Source organism: Mangifera indica, chromosome 19, assembly GCF_011075055.1.
Source record: "Mangifera indica cultivar Alphonso chromosome 19, CATAS_Mindica_2.1, whole genome shotgun sequence".
Lineage (NCBI taxonomy): Eukaryota > Viridiplantae > Streptophyta > Magnoliopsida > Sapindales > Anacardiaceae > Mangifera > Mangifera indica.
In genome coordinates this window covers 4,213,711-4,230,217 of record NC_058155.1, presented here as the reverse complement: position 1 = coordinate 4,230,217, position 16,507 = coordinate 4,213,711, and positions in this window count along the sequence as shown.

Sequence of the window (16,507 nt, the reverse complement as noted above, 5' to 3'; positions counted from 1 at the left end):
CGAATGAAACTTTTAATAAATAAACTGTAAAAGTTTATATGTCCAGATTGAGATAGAAGTTGTGATTAAATGATATAATTGCTTTTTTTTTTTTTTTTACTTTAAAATCACTTAATTAAAAATTGCTAGTTTAATTTATACAATAATTTATTTATACACTCAGATATTTATATTCCTTTTGTTTATGGTATATGTACTGTCTTAACCCTCTTGTATCTGAAACTATGCAAAGAAGTTAACAAAAACATCAAAGAGATTGAAAGAGAGAAAAAACTTGCAACTAATTTCTCGAATTCATCACTCTTATAAATACAACAATTACAACATTTGTTACTTCTATACAGACTTGTCAATTTCAATCTCAATTGTTCAACTTGCTTCAATAAACACAATGAACAAATATTTCAGTAGTTGTTTCAACTCCAATATTATAAAGAGGTAGAAGATGAAACCCATTGCTATTTGATTTGAAACAACAGAAGAAAGCTTTTGTTTTGTTGTTGGTAAACCGTTGTGTTTTGATCCATTTCAATTGGAGTTACTAAAACAAAGAATAATATAATTTCCTCTTATAGCCATTTCTTCTTCCTTTTCTAACAATTGTTAACTTCTATTTGATCTAATTCTAATTGGATCTGATTTTAAATGGATCTAATTCTGATTGAATCTGATTTTGATTTGATTTAATTCTAATTGAATATGATTTTGATTTGATCTAATTTTGATTGAATATGATTTTGATTTGATCTAATTTTAATTGGATCTAATTCTGATTTGATCTAACTTTGATTTGATATGATTTTAATTTGTTATTTATTATTTATTCTATTTCATAAGATTATGATTCCATTTCAGATTACACTATAATACTATATATTGTATAATATTTCTTAGATAATATTGATTTGAGCTCATAACTCAATTAACAATTCTACATGACATCAAAGAGGTAAAATCGTCGTGTATTCCTCAATTTAAAAAACCCTAGTTAGTAAGTACGGGGAGCAAAAAAAATGGTACGTGAATTATACGGGTATAATACGGTGAATAATGAAAAATACATTTGTAAAAGAATGCCTTTAAAATTTGTATAAGGGAAAAATATGAAATGTGTATATATAGGTTTAATACGACACATCATCAATAATATGTTTTTAAAAATATGAAAATATTATAATAATTTTAGTATTTTTACAAATCTCCTATTAAAAATCAATATAACAATTCAAATATAAAGTATTTAATTAATTATTAAACCTAATATAACATAATATATAATCAAAATTCTTTGTACAATAAGTAATGTACCAGTTAGTTAGGAAAAAGTAAACAAATTAATCAGTTTAGATTTCAGACTTCAGATCAGCATGAATATTTGTATAAGTCATAAGGGAGGAAAACACAAACTTAAGGCTAGGTATTAAGAAAGAAATGTTGTTAGACTTTTTCTAAATGGCAGTGGTATTTTCGTAAATAATTGAAAATAGAATAGACAATTTTGTATTTTAAATTTAGCAAAAATTCGAAAATATGGTAAACATAAAATACGATATATGATTCGCGTTTAATGTGGGAAGGGCGTAAAATAAGCGTTTAATACGATTTAGGTTTAAAAATTCTTTTGAACGTGTTTAATACGTGAATAATACGCGAATTATACGCGTATTTACTAACTAGGTTAAAAACTAACCTTTCCCCCATTGATCTTTCCCCTACCCAAGTTATTTTTCCTTTTTCTCAATTTTAAAAACTGGCATTTTCCCTAAGTTTAGGGTTGCATATTCTCATATTTTCCCTCTTTGACAGTTGCCCTTACACTTTTAGAAGTTAGCAACTTCACCCCTACTGCACTTTCAACAATTTACAACTGCCTCCACACTTGCTTCATCATCATTCTAGTGACCTTTCCTTTCAGTGACTGGCTTAGGCATTAAGCTTTCTCACTCATTTTCTCCCTATTGTCATGCAAACGTTGCTCCTTTCTCTCACATGATTAAGCCTTATCTCTCACATGATTAAACCCTTATTCTTATCTCTCGTACGATTAAGCCCCTGCTCTTGTCTCTCACATGATTGATCCAACTTTCATTTCTTCCCTTGTCATGGCTTTCCCTCTTGTACTAGTAATTCTTCCCCCACTACTACCATTGTCGCTACCTCTATTTCTGAGAACCCTCATTCTAGTTTTCCAATAATGATGTCAACTCTTACTCCTAACATGATGTCATTGACTTCTCAACTTTTGTTTCAATTGCAGCTCTATGAGCTCCCACTACAGTTATAAGGAATGTTAAATAATATATACATATTCCTATTTGATCTAATTCTAATTTGATCTGATTTTGAGTTAATATGATTTTGATTTGCTATTTATTATTTTTTCTATCTCATAGGATTAGGATTTCATTTTAGACTACATTACAATACTATATATTGTATGACATTTTTTCAATAATATTGATTTAAGTGCACAACTCAATCCATAATTCTACAATAACACTATAGAGCAACAATATTAACAATTTCCAAACCATAATTTTTTCAACTTGGAAAGGCAAGATACAGACACAAGCAAACAATTCTTTAGATCATCTACAATCTTTTTAGTTTAATTTTTTGCTTCATAAACTGTTGCCCATAACATCCTCCCTCAAGCTAGAGAAGATGAACATCTTGACTGGCTTTCTTGTGACAACTTCATTATGTAGACTATGTTCCTCCTTTAGACTGATTTGACTATGCACTCAAGTAATCCTCGTTTAAACATAAAGCCACTTAATAACTTAACCTTCTTTTATTGAAAAGTCAAGTGATCCTCCCTTAAATATTACTACTTGCTGGAGCCACCTTAATAAAAATTCTTCACTAATTCTTCAAACTAAGCTAAAGGTAATGGTTTTGTAAACACATAAACCAATTGTTAAGTTGAAGGAATATATCTCACCTCTAACTCTTTATTCAACACTTTCTTCATGATGAAGTGTATATCAATTTCAAATTCTTCGTCTTTGCATGTTGTATAGGATTTGAGGCTAAAGTTATGGCACTGATGTTGTCACACCAAAGGACTAGAATCAAGTGTCTTCCAAGATAAATGTAAAAGCCACTTGTTGATCTTCTATCATCTAGATTCTTGGCCTAATCAACATTAATGCATCCCTCTAATATTAGAGGCAAAACAACCTAAAAGTGCAACCCATAATTCATTGTTCCTTTTTAATATCTCAGCAACCTTCTACAGGCTTGGCATTGTAACACAATAAAGCTTGCATGTACTGGTTGATCTTATTTATAATATAGTATATATCTTGCCTTGTTAGAGTAACATATTATATCCTACTACCATCTTATACAAACTTCTATCTAAGATTGATTCACTCTTTGTCTTTAAGAGGTTAAAAAAGGAAACCATAATGTAAGGAAAAATTAATGTTTGGTAGATTTTTGTTTTCTTCAGTAAGTCTTTAATATATTTGCATTGAGTTAGACTTTAGCTTTCTTCATTTTTGATAACTTTTATACCTTGGAAATAACACAAGTTTCCAAGGTTTTTGAGGGAAAATTGCTCATATAGATTTTTTATCATACTGGATTATAGTTTCTTATCACTTCCTATCACAAAGATATCATTTACATATACTATAAAATATATTACTTCTTCATCATTAGTTTTTAGTAAAAGAAACTTTTATTTGCATTTAGGTTTTGGGATCCCCTTTTAAGTAATGCTTCTTTTAACTTGTCAAACCACACCTTTGGTGGCAACTTCAAAAAAAAAAAAAATCCTTGATGAGTTTGCATACTATAGTAGGATGCTCATTAATAAAATATGAATAAATTATATTTTTGGTAATTAAACTGTGAATAATATAAGAATTTATATATATCATAGAACTTATATAAAGAAACACAAATCAATATAATCAATATATAACAATTCTAAAAGGGAAAACATATATTTAGAATATATACAAGCCTAGGAAACCATATATTTAGGATATATTTTAAGATAGGAAACTATATATTTGAAATATATCCTAGCATCCCCTCAAACTCAAGTAGACAAAGAATTTGTTGAATTGAGTTTGTAATGCAAGTCAAGAGGTGAAAGTGCCAATGACTTGATGACAATGTGAGTGTAGTGAACTAATAAACTTATCTTTCTCTGTAGGTGATGGTGTGAGTTCACTGAACTAATAAATTTATCTTTCCACGGAAGTGATGGTATGAGTGTACCAAACTAAAACCTCATCTTTTCGTGTACATGATGGCGTGAGTGTACCAGACTATAAACTCATTTTTTCATATAGGTGATGATATAAATGTATCAAACTAATGAACTCATTTTTCTCCATAGGTCATGACGTGAGTGTGCCAAAAGGAAATATCAGTAGGTAGGGCTGGATTCGAGTCGAGCTCGGCCCACAGCCAGCTCGGGCTCGGCTCAGTTTATTTATGGGCGGCTCGAGCCTGACTCGAGCTCAACTCGGCTCGGTTCGGCTCTGCTCGAGTTCGACTCATTTTTGGCTCGGCTCATTTTCGACGCGTTTTTCATATCAAAACGACATCATTTTGTATATATATGGATCAAAACGACGTCGTTTTGTATAAATTTTTTTTAAAAAAAATCTATTGAGCCAACCCGAGCTAGCTCAAGCTCGGCTCAAGCTCGATCGAGCCAAGCTCTGCTTGGCTCGTTTCGGGCTCGAATCTAGCCGAGTTCGAGCTCGAGCTAGCTTGGCTCGAGTCCAGCCCTACCAGTAGGAACACTTGGCTCTGACACTATGATAAAATATGAATAAATTGTATTCTTGGCCTATTAAATTTTATGAATGACAGATAAATTTATACATATCACATATCTTATATAAGGAAATACAAATTAATATAATCAATATATAATAAGGTAAAAAGGAAAAACATATATTTAGAATATATATTAACCTAGTAAACTATATATTTAGGATATATTTTAAGATAGAAAACTATATATAATTGAAATATATTTTAACACTGAAAAAACCAAGAATTGATTAGAAAATAAGAGAGAAAACGTAGATTGAATAACTGCTTTTTTTTTTTTTTATTAAGGTTTTTCAACAACTAACTTTTAACATGAGTTGTATTTTTAATAGGGAAAAGGACTATTTCCCACCCGTTTTTTATCCCATTCTCAAACTGATACCCACGACAGATCAAAAACCCTTTCTCCCACCCATGACCAAACTGCCGTCCATTTTTTCTATAAAAAGAGGGGTAAATAGTCATTTTATTGTTTATATTAAAAAATTAAAAAAATGATTACTTTTCACCCCCCATAGGTTTTAGAAACTAACATTTCACCTTTACCTAAAGTTTTTAAACTTTAAAAAGTAACATTTTCACCCTCAAACCTAGGGTTTCTATATTTTTTAAAACGCAGCTGCCCTCTATAACTTTCAAAAATAGCAGTTTCACCCCTGTTCTTCAACTTAATCTTTCAACTTTGTCTTCAGCGCGTCACTGGCCTCCTCCTCCTAGTGGGACGACGGTGGTGCGACGAGGAGACGGAGATCTCTTCGTCGCATGATGAGACGAAGAGATGAAGATCTCTTCGTCATACCACCATGCGACTCTCTCTTCGTCGCTCCACCCAGACGATACCTTGTTGCATTATCCAGACGAGACAACGAAGCATCGTCCTTCGTCTGTTCTTTCAGATCTGGACGACGCTTCATCGTCTAGATCTAGGAGACGAAGGGTCATCTTTCATCGTCCTTTATAGTCGGAGATGAAAGATCGATGGAATGCATCGACCGTCAGTGGTAGCCAGAGAATGAAGCAAACCCTAGGGGTGAAACCTAAACTTTTTAAACTTTGAGGATGAGTTGAGTTGTTAGTTTTTAAAACCTAAAGGGGGGAAATAGTGAAATTTTAAAGTTTTAAGGTTTTAAACAGTAAAATATTGATTTTGCCCCTGTCCCTAACTGAGAAATTGGAAGGTAGTTTGGTCATGGATGGGAGAAAGGGTTTTTGATCTGCTGTGGGTATCAGTTTGAGAATTGGGTAAAAAATGGGTGGGAAATAGTCCTTTGCCCTTTTTAATATACACAAACTACCGTCTGATAGCTATCACCAGTTATACTACGCAACCTACACCGTTGATTTCTTCATTTGAAAATGATTGCTTGAGATACAATCACCGTTTGATATTTCTAGGCTTCAAACTTCAGTAGATGCAAAACTTAGCTTATTGAATGGACTTCTCCTTATATTGTTCATTGTGTCATTTTTTATTTTCAAGCTTTAATAAAACGACATCGTCCCACTAAACTCTATGCATCGTTTTACTTACTTCGTATTCATTATTTGTAATGTTAGTTCTAATGTCCTCTCTCAAATCAAGAGTGCAAGAACTAACATTGCAACAACACTACAATAAGCCATTATTAAAACTCTGTTTTTTTTTTTTTTTGTTTTTAGTAGTAACATCTTCCCTTAATTATAACAACTTCCTTTAACATTGTAGCAACATTGCAATAAGACATTATTAACACTCATCTTTTTTTTTTCTTTACACAAAAACACCTTCCCTTAATTATAACAACTCCCTTTAACATCAACATCTTCCCTTAATTGCAACATCATTCCTACTTATCAACTGACATGTTAAAGTTTCCATATTTTGAACTTTCCTTTCTTCCTCGTCTACTTCTGCTATCTTCTACATTCTTTATTTTTCATATAAAAATTTGTAATCAACCAAACTTAATTTTCCTCTCAACATACTAAACCTATTTGCTGATAATAGCTTTGTCAAATTTTCAACTATCGAGAATTCTGAGGGCATAAAGTGGACAAATAAATTCCCTATTGTTACTTGCTTTCTAATGAAATGAACATCTAACTCTATATATTTTGTTTTACCATGAAACATAGGATTAGAAACTAATGATCTTGCTTATTGGTTATTACACCAGATAACAGGCTTATTAATTCAATTCCGTTTTTTCAGATTTTACCGTTTTACGAGATATGGACTCGTATTTTTCAGATTTCCAAAGAATTTTTCGATTGTTGCCATTCTAGGGTATTTCAACTTTTAGAATTCGAATTTCAATTCTGTTTTTCTGAATTTTATCGTTTTACGAGATATGGACTCGTATTTTTCAGATTTCTGAAGGATTTTTTTATTGTTCCCATTCTAGGGTTTTTCAACTTTTAGAATTCGAATTTTAATTCTGTTTTTTTGGATTTCACCGTTTTATGAGATATGGACTCATATTTTCAGATTTTTGAAGGATTTTTCGATTGTTCCCATTCAGATTTCTGACAACTTTTCGATTGTTCAGAGTCCACGGACAGACCATCCTGCAGTGGAGGACCACCCTGGACTAGAGGACGATTCCACCCATCATGCCACCGAGCAATGTCCCCCATTCGTATCACCCAGTTTTTCTATATTAGATGCTACATTAGCACACTGGGGTGCTACGATTTTACGTCAGATATCGAGTTTTCGTGACGATATCTCTTCCCAGATGACCTGATTACGTGACGATGTCTCTTCCCAGATGACTCGATTAGAGGATCGTATGACTCGTTTGGAGGACATCGTCACACGTACATATCCAACCTCCGTCGCTCAGGTTGTAAAATCACTTTTAATTTATTACTTACATAAAATGTCTACAGTGTTATTATTCTGATAACTATTATTACATTCGCACAGGAGAGGGACGAGGATATCCCACCGACATCCCCTATTGATACCGCAATACCATCCCGTCACCCACACGAGGTCCGTATGATATTTCAAATTTATATTTATTGTTAAATGTCATTATTATATTATAGTATTGTTATATATGAAATGTCACTAATTAAGTTATTATTACTAATATCTTAAGGTAGTGGCCCGGAGGACGCACCAGTTAGTCCTTCTGTTGCATCGATCGAGGGTTCTCCCCGAACACCTTCCCTGGAAGTTCAGGTTAACTTTATTTTTAAATTGTCATTGACTGATCTGTCTTTTCAATTATATTATTTATTTAATGATGTTTTGACTGTTTTTCAGGACGAGCGATTATGGTTACTTGCTGATATCCCGAGCTCGACCAAAAAAATTGTGGATATTGGTTCACAGGAGGAGGACTTCCAGGAGGACGATTTTGAGGCCATCCCTATTGAGATATATCAATTATACTTAGTATATAAATAGTTGTATATATTGGTCATTGAGATGTTCAAAATTTGTATTTTCTAGTCTGTCGATGGAGCACGCGTGGTGGACTTGACCGTGTTTCAAGATTCTCCAATTAAACCTCCTCCCGCATACGTGGAGAAGGTAAGATAAATCGATTAATGTTAATTGTTGCGTAATATGAATGATGAATTAATTATTTTTTTGGGATCATACAGATGATTCGTACAGCACGTGGCCGGATCGTCTGGAAGGGTCCGCTGGTTCGCACCCCGTATACGAATCCACTCAAAGGGAGGGCGAAACGGCAACCTACGGCCATTCCATCCTCTACCTCTGAGCATGAGGAATCTTTCCTCACATGGTACACCAGCGCTGCGGCTTCCGACTCACATGATGTCTACTTCATCGGGTCGAAGTCAAAGGACAGCTTTTGGAGGCTTGTTGTAGAGTTGCGCGAATGGTTGACCGACGATGTGAGTTGTCTATACTATATAATTTGATAAAAAGCTAGATATATTTATTAATAACTAACACGTGAACTTGTTTATACCATTTTAGCATGTGGATTCCTTTTTGGCTTTATTACGTCGGCTGCAGGATGATCACCAGTCGACTATCTCACAGCGTTGGACGACTGCCCACACATTCTTTGGAGGCCATATTAAGATGGTCTGGAAGAGTTGGCAGACCACACCGATTGGAGAGTTTGGGTTTTCGGGGCTCTTCACGAGGATGGTTGATGCATCGTACACCCCGGGATTGTTGTACAAACCATGGGGGATGGTCGATCAGGTAGAGTTTATATATATTTCTATTATATTCAATTGGTTAACGACAACGAATTGTAACTAAAATGTCTCGTTGTTTATAGGTTTTCATCCCTATAAACTTCGAGAATGCACATTGGGTCGTCGGAGTTATAGATTTTCGTGAGTGGTTGATTACGGTGTATGATTCAGATGTTTCATATTCGGGGAATATAGGGACTCTGGAGCAGCGCATGCGACCGTACATGACCTTTATTCCCGCGTTATTAGAGGCGACGACTTTTTGGACAGCTTCTAGGAGGACTCCACGACGTGATCCCCTCACTTTACATCGAGCGTCGGATGTCCCTCAGCAGGGGTTGGGCTCCGGTGACTGTGGCGTTTTTATGTTGCGATTTTTTGAGTGTTTGGCGTTGGCACGGAGCTACGTTTTTCCCCGAGAGTCGTCTACCTCTATGCGTCGATGATTAGTGACACAGTTGTATTTTTATTGTATCGAGTAGCTCACGGATGTATATTTATCGTTATTTCTATGTTTAGATGTATATATTTATTGTATGTTCATATGTATATGATATACTTTATTTGTGGTTATATATGGATGTGTATCGTATTTGAGTTCATTTTTTAAATAATCTTGTCATGAAAAAACAATAAAAATGTATAATTACTCAAACATTTACACAATTGAAACAATTAGAGAAAATAAAGTAATACTGAAATAAAGTAATACTAAATTTATTATATCAAATGACAATACAATTACACATTTGAAACAATAATAAAAATACATCGGTTACATAAACCTGAAGTACAACAATGAAGAATCATATAAAAAATAAATCCCTCGAATGTTGTTCCATAAGGGATTTTAATCAATTGTTTGGCTCCTCCAACATATTTCATTGTGTTGTTGCGACCTTGAATCCATTCTCCCTGGTAATGAACCGATGCATAACCCTCCATTTTAAATATTAATCCTGCAATGACAAGTTTTTGAAGATAATTATTCAGGTATAAAAAAAAAATCAATAATAACTATGTAAATCAGCTGTACAATTATTAATAATTAAAAAAAACTCCTCATATTTTTTCTAATATGTTATTTATCCCCCTATAATTATTTAACAATTTATATAACACTTTCGTATGTTATCTTATATTAAAATGCATCTATCTGTTTGTAACGTTCTATTTAAAACGTTTTTATAATATCTATACTTTGAAATAGATATTCAAATTCTATACTTTGAATTACTTTAAAATGTCAATAATAAATAATTTCTGCAGAAATCTGAAAAATACTAGTGGATATATCCTAAAACGATAAAATTTAAAAAAAACTGAGCTTAAATTTGAATTCTAAAAATTGAAATACCCTAGAATGGTAATAATCGAACAATTCTAAAAAAACCTGAAAAATACGAGTTGATATATGCTAAAACGATGAAATTCAAAAAAACAAAACTGAAATTTGAATCCTAAAAGTTGAAATACCATAGAATGACAACAATCGAAAAATTCTTCAGAAATAAGAAAAATGTGCATTGATATATCCTAAAGCGGTGAAACTCGAAAAAACCTATAATTTTAATTATAATGCGCCTACAATGTTTAATATGAAAATACGCCCTAATTTTAATAACATTTCATTTGACACCCTTGTATGCCGTCTTGTATCAAAGCAATCCCTATATATTTTTAACATGTTATATAAATCCTGTATATATTGTAAAATATCTAAAACCCCATAACAATGTAAAATATCCAAAAACCCCCTATATTTATCCTAAATTACATTTAACCCCTCATACTTGTTAAATATTATATTTAACCCCTATATTGCGACATAAAAACTATACTTAACAAATAAAATGAAGTTTTAGGGTAAGATTGACATAAATACCTTTTTTTGATGAATAGTATTTTTTCGAGTCGAATTCAAAAATACGAACTTCCTTCTTCCGAACGAATCCCTACTAATTGATGTTAACAAAAAAAATGAAAGTGAGAGTGAGTGTTTGAGTGATATGAGAAGTGTGTGGAAATAAAATGAGTGAGGAGGGTTTATATAGATGAAGGGAAGAGTATTTTTGACATTTTAGAAAAAGTAATGAAATATATAAATAAATATGAAAATGCCTTTACAATGTAAAATATCCAAAAACCCCCCATATTTATCCTAAATTATTTTAATCCCCCATACTTGTCAAATATTACATTTAACCCCCATATTACAACATAAAAACTATACTTAACAAATAAAATGAAGTTTTAGGATAAGATTGACATAAATACCTTTTTTTGATGAATAGTATTTTTTCAAATCGAATTCAGAAATATGAACTTCCTTCGTCCGAACGAATCCCTATTAATTGATGTTGAAAAAAAAATGAAAGTGAGAGTGACTGTTTGAGTGATATGAGAAGTGTGTGAAAATAAAATGAGTGAGGAGGGTTTATATAGATGAGGGGAAGGATATTTTTGACATTTTAGAAAAAGTAATGAAATATATAAATAAATATGAAAATGCCTTTACAATGTAAAATATCCAAAACCTCCCAATATTTATCCTAAATTACATTTAACCCCCCATACTTGTCAAATATTTTTTAACCCCCATATTACGACATAAAAACTAACTTAACAAATAAAATGAAGTTTTAGGATAAGATTGACATAAATACCTTTTTTTGATGAATAATATTTTTTCGAGTCGAATTTAGAAATACGAACTTCCTTCGTCCGTACGAATCCCTACTAATTGATGTTGAAAAAAAATGAAAGTGAGAGTGAATGTTTGAGTGATATGAGAAGTGTGTGGAAATAAAATGAGTGAGGAGCGTTTATATAGATGAGGGGAAGGGTATTTTTGACATTTTAGAAAAAGTAATGAAATATATAAATAAATATGAAAATGCCTTTACAATGTAAACTATCCAAAAACCCCCCATATTTATCCTAAATTACATTTAACCCTATAGTGAGGGAGGAGAGTTATATAAATAAAGGGAGGGGTAATTTTGTCACTTTAGAAAAAGTTTTAAATAAATAAATAAATATCAAAATGCTTTTATAGTGTAAAATATCGAAAACCCCCCTATATTTATCTAATATTCCATTAAAACCCCCATAGTGAGTGGGAGAGTTATATAAATATGAGGGGAAGGGTAATTTTGGTATTTAAAAAAAGGCATAGGCATTTTTTTTTAGAACAGTGATTTTGGGCATTTTGGCTTGGAAATAGTGATTTTGGGCATTTTGGCTTAATGGGAGGGCATTTTGGCCATTTTTTAAAATTTCTCTATTTTTAAAAAGTTGTGATTGAAAGTCAAAGTCAACCTGCCAATGGTTGACGAATAGAAATATTGTTCTCTCTTATGATTTTTGTGAGCATCAAAGCAGTCAGGGCAATTGTCTTCCCTTGAAGCACGGGCAAGAAAATAAAAAGTTCCACAACGACAATCTAAGCTCATTTCTTCTTAACCAAAATACAATTAATGTCGCTAACAGACAATATAATATCTTCTTCATTCTTAACAAGTCATCTCTTTAACGGTTCCACCAATTACTATAAGACCAAATCTCCCGAAGACTTGATCAGCAACAGTCTTTAGTTAAGTCGCTCCAATTTCTATTGATTTGCTGAAAATGGTAACCAATTTCTTGATAATACTCAAGAAGTGATGGCCTCACAACTGCCAACCTCTATCAAAAAAAAAAAAAACCAAGAAGATGCACTTAGTGTTAATTTGATCTATCATGTTGTATAACTGGGATATTGAAAAGTCAGGCCACAACTCTCTTCCTATTTATGTAGGCAAGTTAATCCCGAAGAATAAATAAATCAATAGCAATATTGTTACTTATCATTCACTTGTTAGCTGCTTCCTTCTGATCATTATGTTCATTGCCCTTGGCCCACTCTTGCGTCACGCACTTCTTTGTCATCCTATACTACTATTTACTACTTTATCACTGCAACAAGTGTAACACCTACAACAACAGGTGAACATTATGTCAAGGGATAATATAAATTAAACCAAAATTTACTAAGTTGACTATGTGGGCAATCCTAAGCTATAATCAATATATACATCTTCTAATCTAATTACTGTTTTTTTAGTCTTTGACTCTCCAATCACTATAGTAACCTAAGTTCAGATATACTAATGAACCAAGTAAAGACTCTGATGAATGCACTTAAAAAGGTAAAACTCATAGGGTACAAATAGGTTTTCAAGAAGAAAACTGAAATAAAAAGTAACGTGCTTACTTGTAAAGTACAATTGGTTAGCAAAGAGTTCACCCAAAAATATAACATTGACAATGATGAAACCAATTTACTAATTGTGATGTTTAAGGCTATCAAGATTTAGCACTCGATGCATACCACTACTATAAAATCTAGTAGATAGATGTCAAGACCACATTTCTGAATGGTAACCTTGTGGACGATGTGTATTTAGCACAACCCAATGGTTTTGTTCTTGTTGGACAGACTGATAAGGTATGCAAGTTGTAAGAGTCTATTTATGGATTGAAACAAGCTTTGAGGAGTTTGAACATTCATTTTGAACAAGTCGTACGTGAGTTTGGCTTTATTAAAAACGAAAATGAACCATATATGTATAAGAAGGTTGGTAGGTGTATAATAACATTTCTTATATTGTAGATCAGTAAAGACTTGGTTTGCATCCTTGGCATTAATATCAATCGTGATAGATCTAGTAGGTTGTGTGGCCTAAGTCAAAGCACGTAAATATATAAGGTGCTGACTAGATTCAACATGGAAGAATCCGAAAAAGAATTTCTACCAATGTCCTATGATGTATATCTCTCAAAAGATATGTGTCCTCAGACACAATCTTTGACGGATAAGATGAGTCGAGTCTTATACGCATCTGTGATATAATTGATCATAATGATTTGATATCTCTTATGATTTGAGCTTTTATAACATATATCAATCTGATCTAAGTGAAAAACATTAGACAACTGCTAAGAATATCATAAAGTACTTGAAAAGGATTAAGAATACATTCTTGGTTTATGGAAGAGACATTAAGCTCATTGTGAGAAGATACAATGATACTATTTTTCATAACAAAAGCATACGACATTAGACAACAAAAGCAAGATAGGCATTTAGCCACATATGACATTAGACATATGAGTAATTTGTTATAATGCAAATGAAAGATTGTTAGAATAGTGTCTTAGAGTTAATCAGTTTGTACATTTGCAATATCATAATTTATTTATTTATTAATAAAAAGACTTTATGATTCATTCATATTAATACATGTATAATATGTTTGTATAAATAATATGCTATTAAAATGGTAGAATTGTGACGAGATGACTGATTATGAAAACTCTATGAATACATTTGATGGTCATTCTAGAAACGTCTATAATCTCAATATTACTTTGACCAAGGACGCAAGTAATAGTGATGAGATTATCATAGTGTTAAATAACCCTACTAAAAGATGGCAACAATTATCATATGTCCAAGTGGTTAGTCGATAATTTGATACAATATATGGGTGCACGTCACTAGACCAACCCGACAAGAAGATTTCTATATAGATAGTTGTTTCAGTGCTTATGGAACAAATCTTTTAACTTATAGGTGCATGTGATTCTCAAACTAGAGGTCATTGTACTATCTCATACAAGGATCAATATGGTTTAACGCCACCTAACATATCATTGTAATTAAGGTAACCATAAAAATGGTGATTGACTATATTGAGATCAATATGAAGGCTATAGTAGATTAATAAAGGATTTGTTACTTTTGAGTATAAGAAGTGATATCTCAAATGAAAATGAATTTCGTTTTTTTATTTGAAAATTTTATTTTGTTGCCTACGTTTGAATGTGTACAAAATTTTGAATTACCAAACTATGAACATTTTGTACACACTTTATGCAATCAGTGATTACACTTTCCAATGAGTTCATTTACATCACACCTAAAAATGAATTTTGTTATTTTGTGAGTTTGTTAAAATATCTTTAAAACACGGTTTTTATTTGGATATGTGTCTCCTTCTTGTTCATGTGTGATGGATATTTAAGGTAATCGTTTTCATCCATGGGTGAACTTGGATTTTTTTATGTTAGAGCTGATCTTGGGCATATTTTGTTTGACATAACATAATACCATTTACACTTTTGTGAGCTTCAAAACCCAAAAAAGAGTTGAGCTCTTCTAAATTGTGAAGGAACAACCATATTCACCTTAGACATCAAATCTTGAATCATTTTAAAATTTGTTCCAACTAAAAGTGTGTCATCTATATACTAACATAAAGATTGTTTCATTTTGATGCATGTAATAAAACAGGCTAGTATCAACCAACGAGTTTTTAAATCCCTTTTAAATCAACACTTCTTTCAACCTCTCATACTAGGCTCTTAAAGCCTGCTTTAAACCATATAAAGCTTTAACAAATTTGCACACATAATCAAATTTTTCAGGATCAACAAATTCTCTTTGTTAAGTCATATACACCTTTTTCTCTTAAAATCCCATTCAAGAATACATTGTTGACATCCATTTGATGTATTTTCCAACCATGTCTCACAACCAATGTAAAAATGATTCTTAATGTTATAGGCTTGATAAATGGATCGAAAATCTCCATGCAATCTATTCCAGGGGTTTGTTGAAACGCCTTGAACGTTTGTAGTGTTCCATCTACTTTCAAACTAATTTTGAAACCCATTTATGATCAACAATGTTCATATTAGGCTATTGTGGTACTAACTCCCATGTATTATTTTTCTGTAAAGGTAAGAACTCATCTTTCATTACTTGAAACCAGTAAGGCTTGTTTTAAAGCCTCTACAACATTTCTTGGTTCAATCAACTCCTGAGTTAGTAGACTACTTGCAAATACTCTTAGTAGAGGTAATGAACTAGTTCTTGATCTCATTACTATTGGTGTATTGAAGTTACAAATGTCTTTTATGGCTCAACTTTATCTCTAGACAACAAGCTAGACTATATTGACAACTCAACTTCAAGATTAATAGTATCAAGATTCTCAAATATGGATATAATAGGTAATGACATTATTTCAGGCTATTTTTCTATAACTTTGAATGTTTAGAAGTCGTTGGTTGATCTACCATTGAAATATGGTAATTAGTGGTGGTGTTTTGTAAAAAGCATAGGGTTTTAGGCATTGTTACAGCTTGAGTATTAATGTGAACTCCTATTTCATCAGGGTAAAAGCTAAACTCATTTTCATATGTGAATTCAGGAATAAAGAAATTGTCTAAAAAATATTCATCTAGAAACATTTGATTAGAAGTAGTTGAGCTTGATTAAAAGAATTGCATATATTTTTTAAATGGAAACTCAAACTTATTAAAAATCACACAAGCATAAATAAAAATCTTGCCAGAAGCGAATAAACACTTGTATCCTTTATGTTGCAAACTACCTTATAAAGACACATTTTTGTGTATGAAAGTTAAATTTATTTTTGTTAGTCTTAGATAAGGAAAATAGGTACACTCGAAAGTTTTCAAAAAA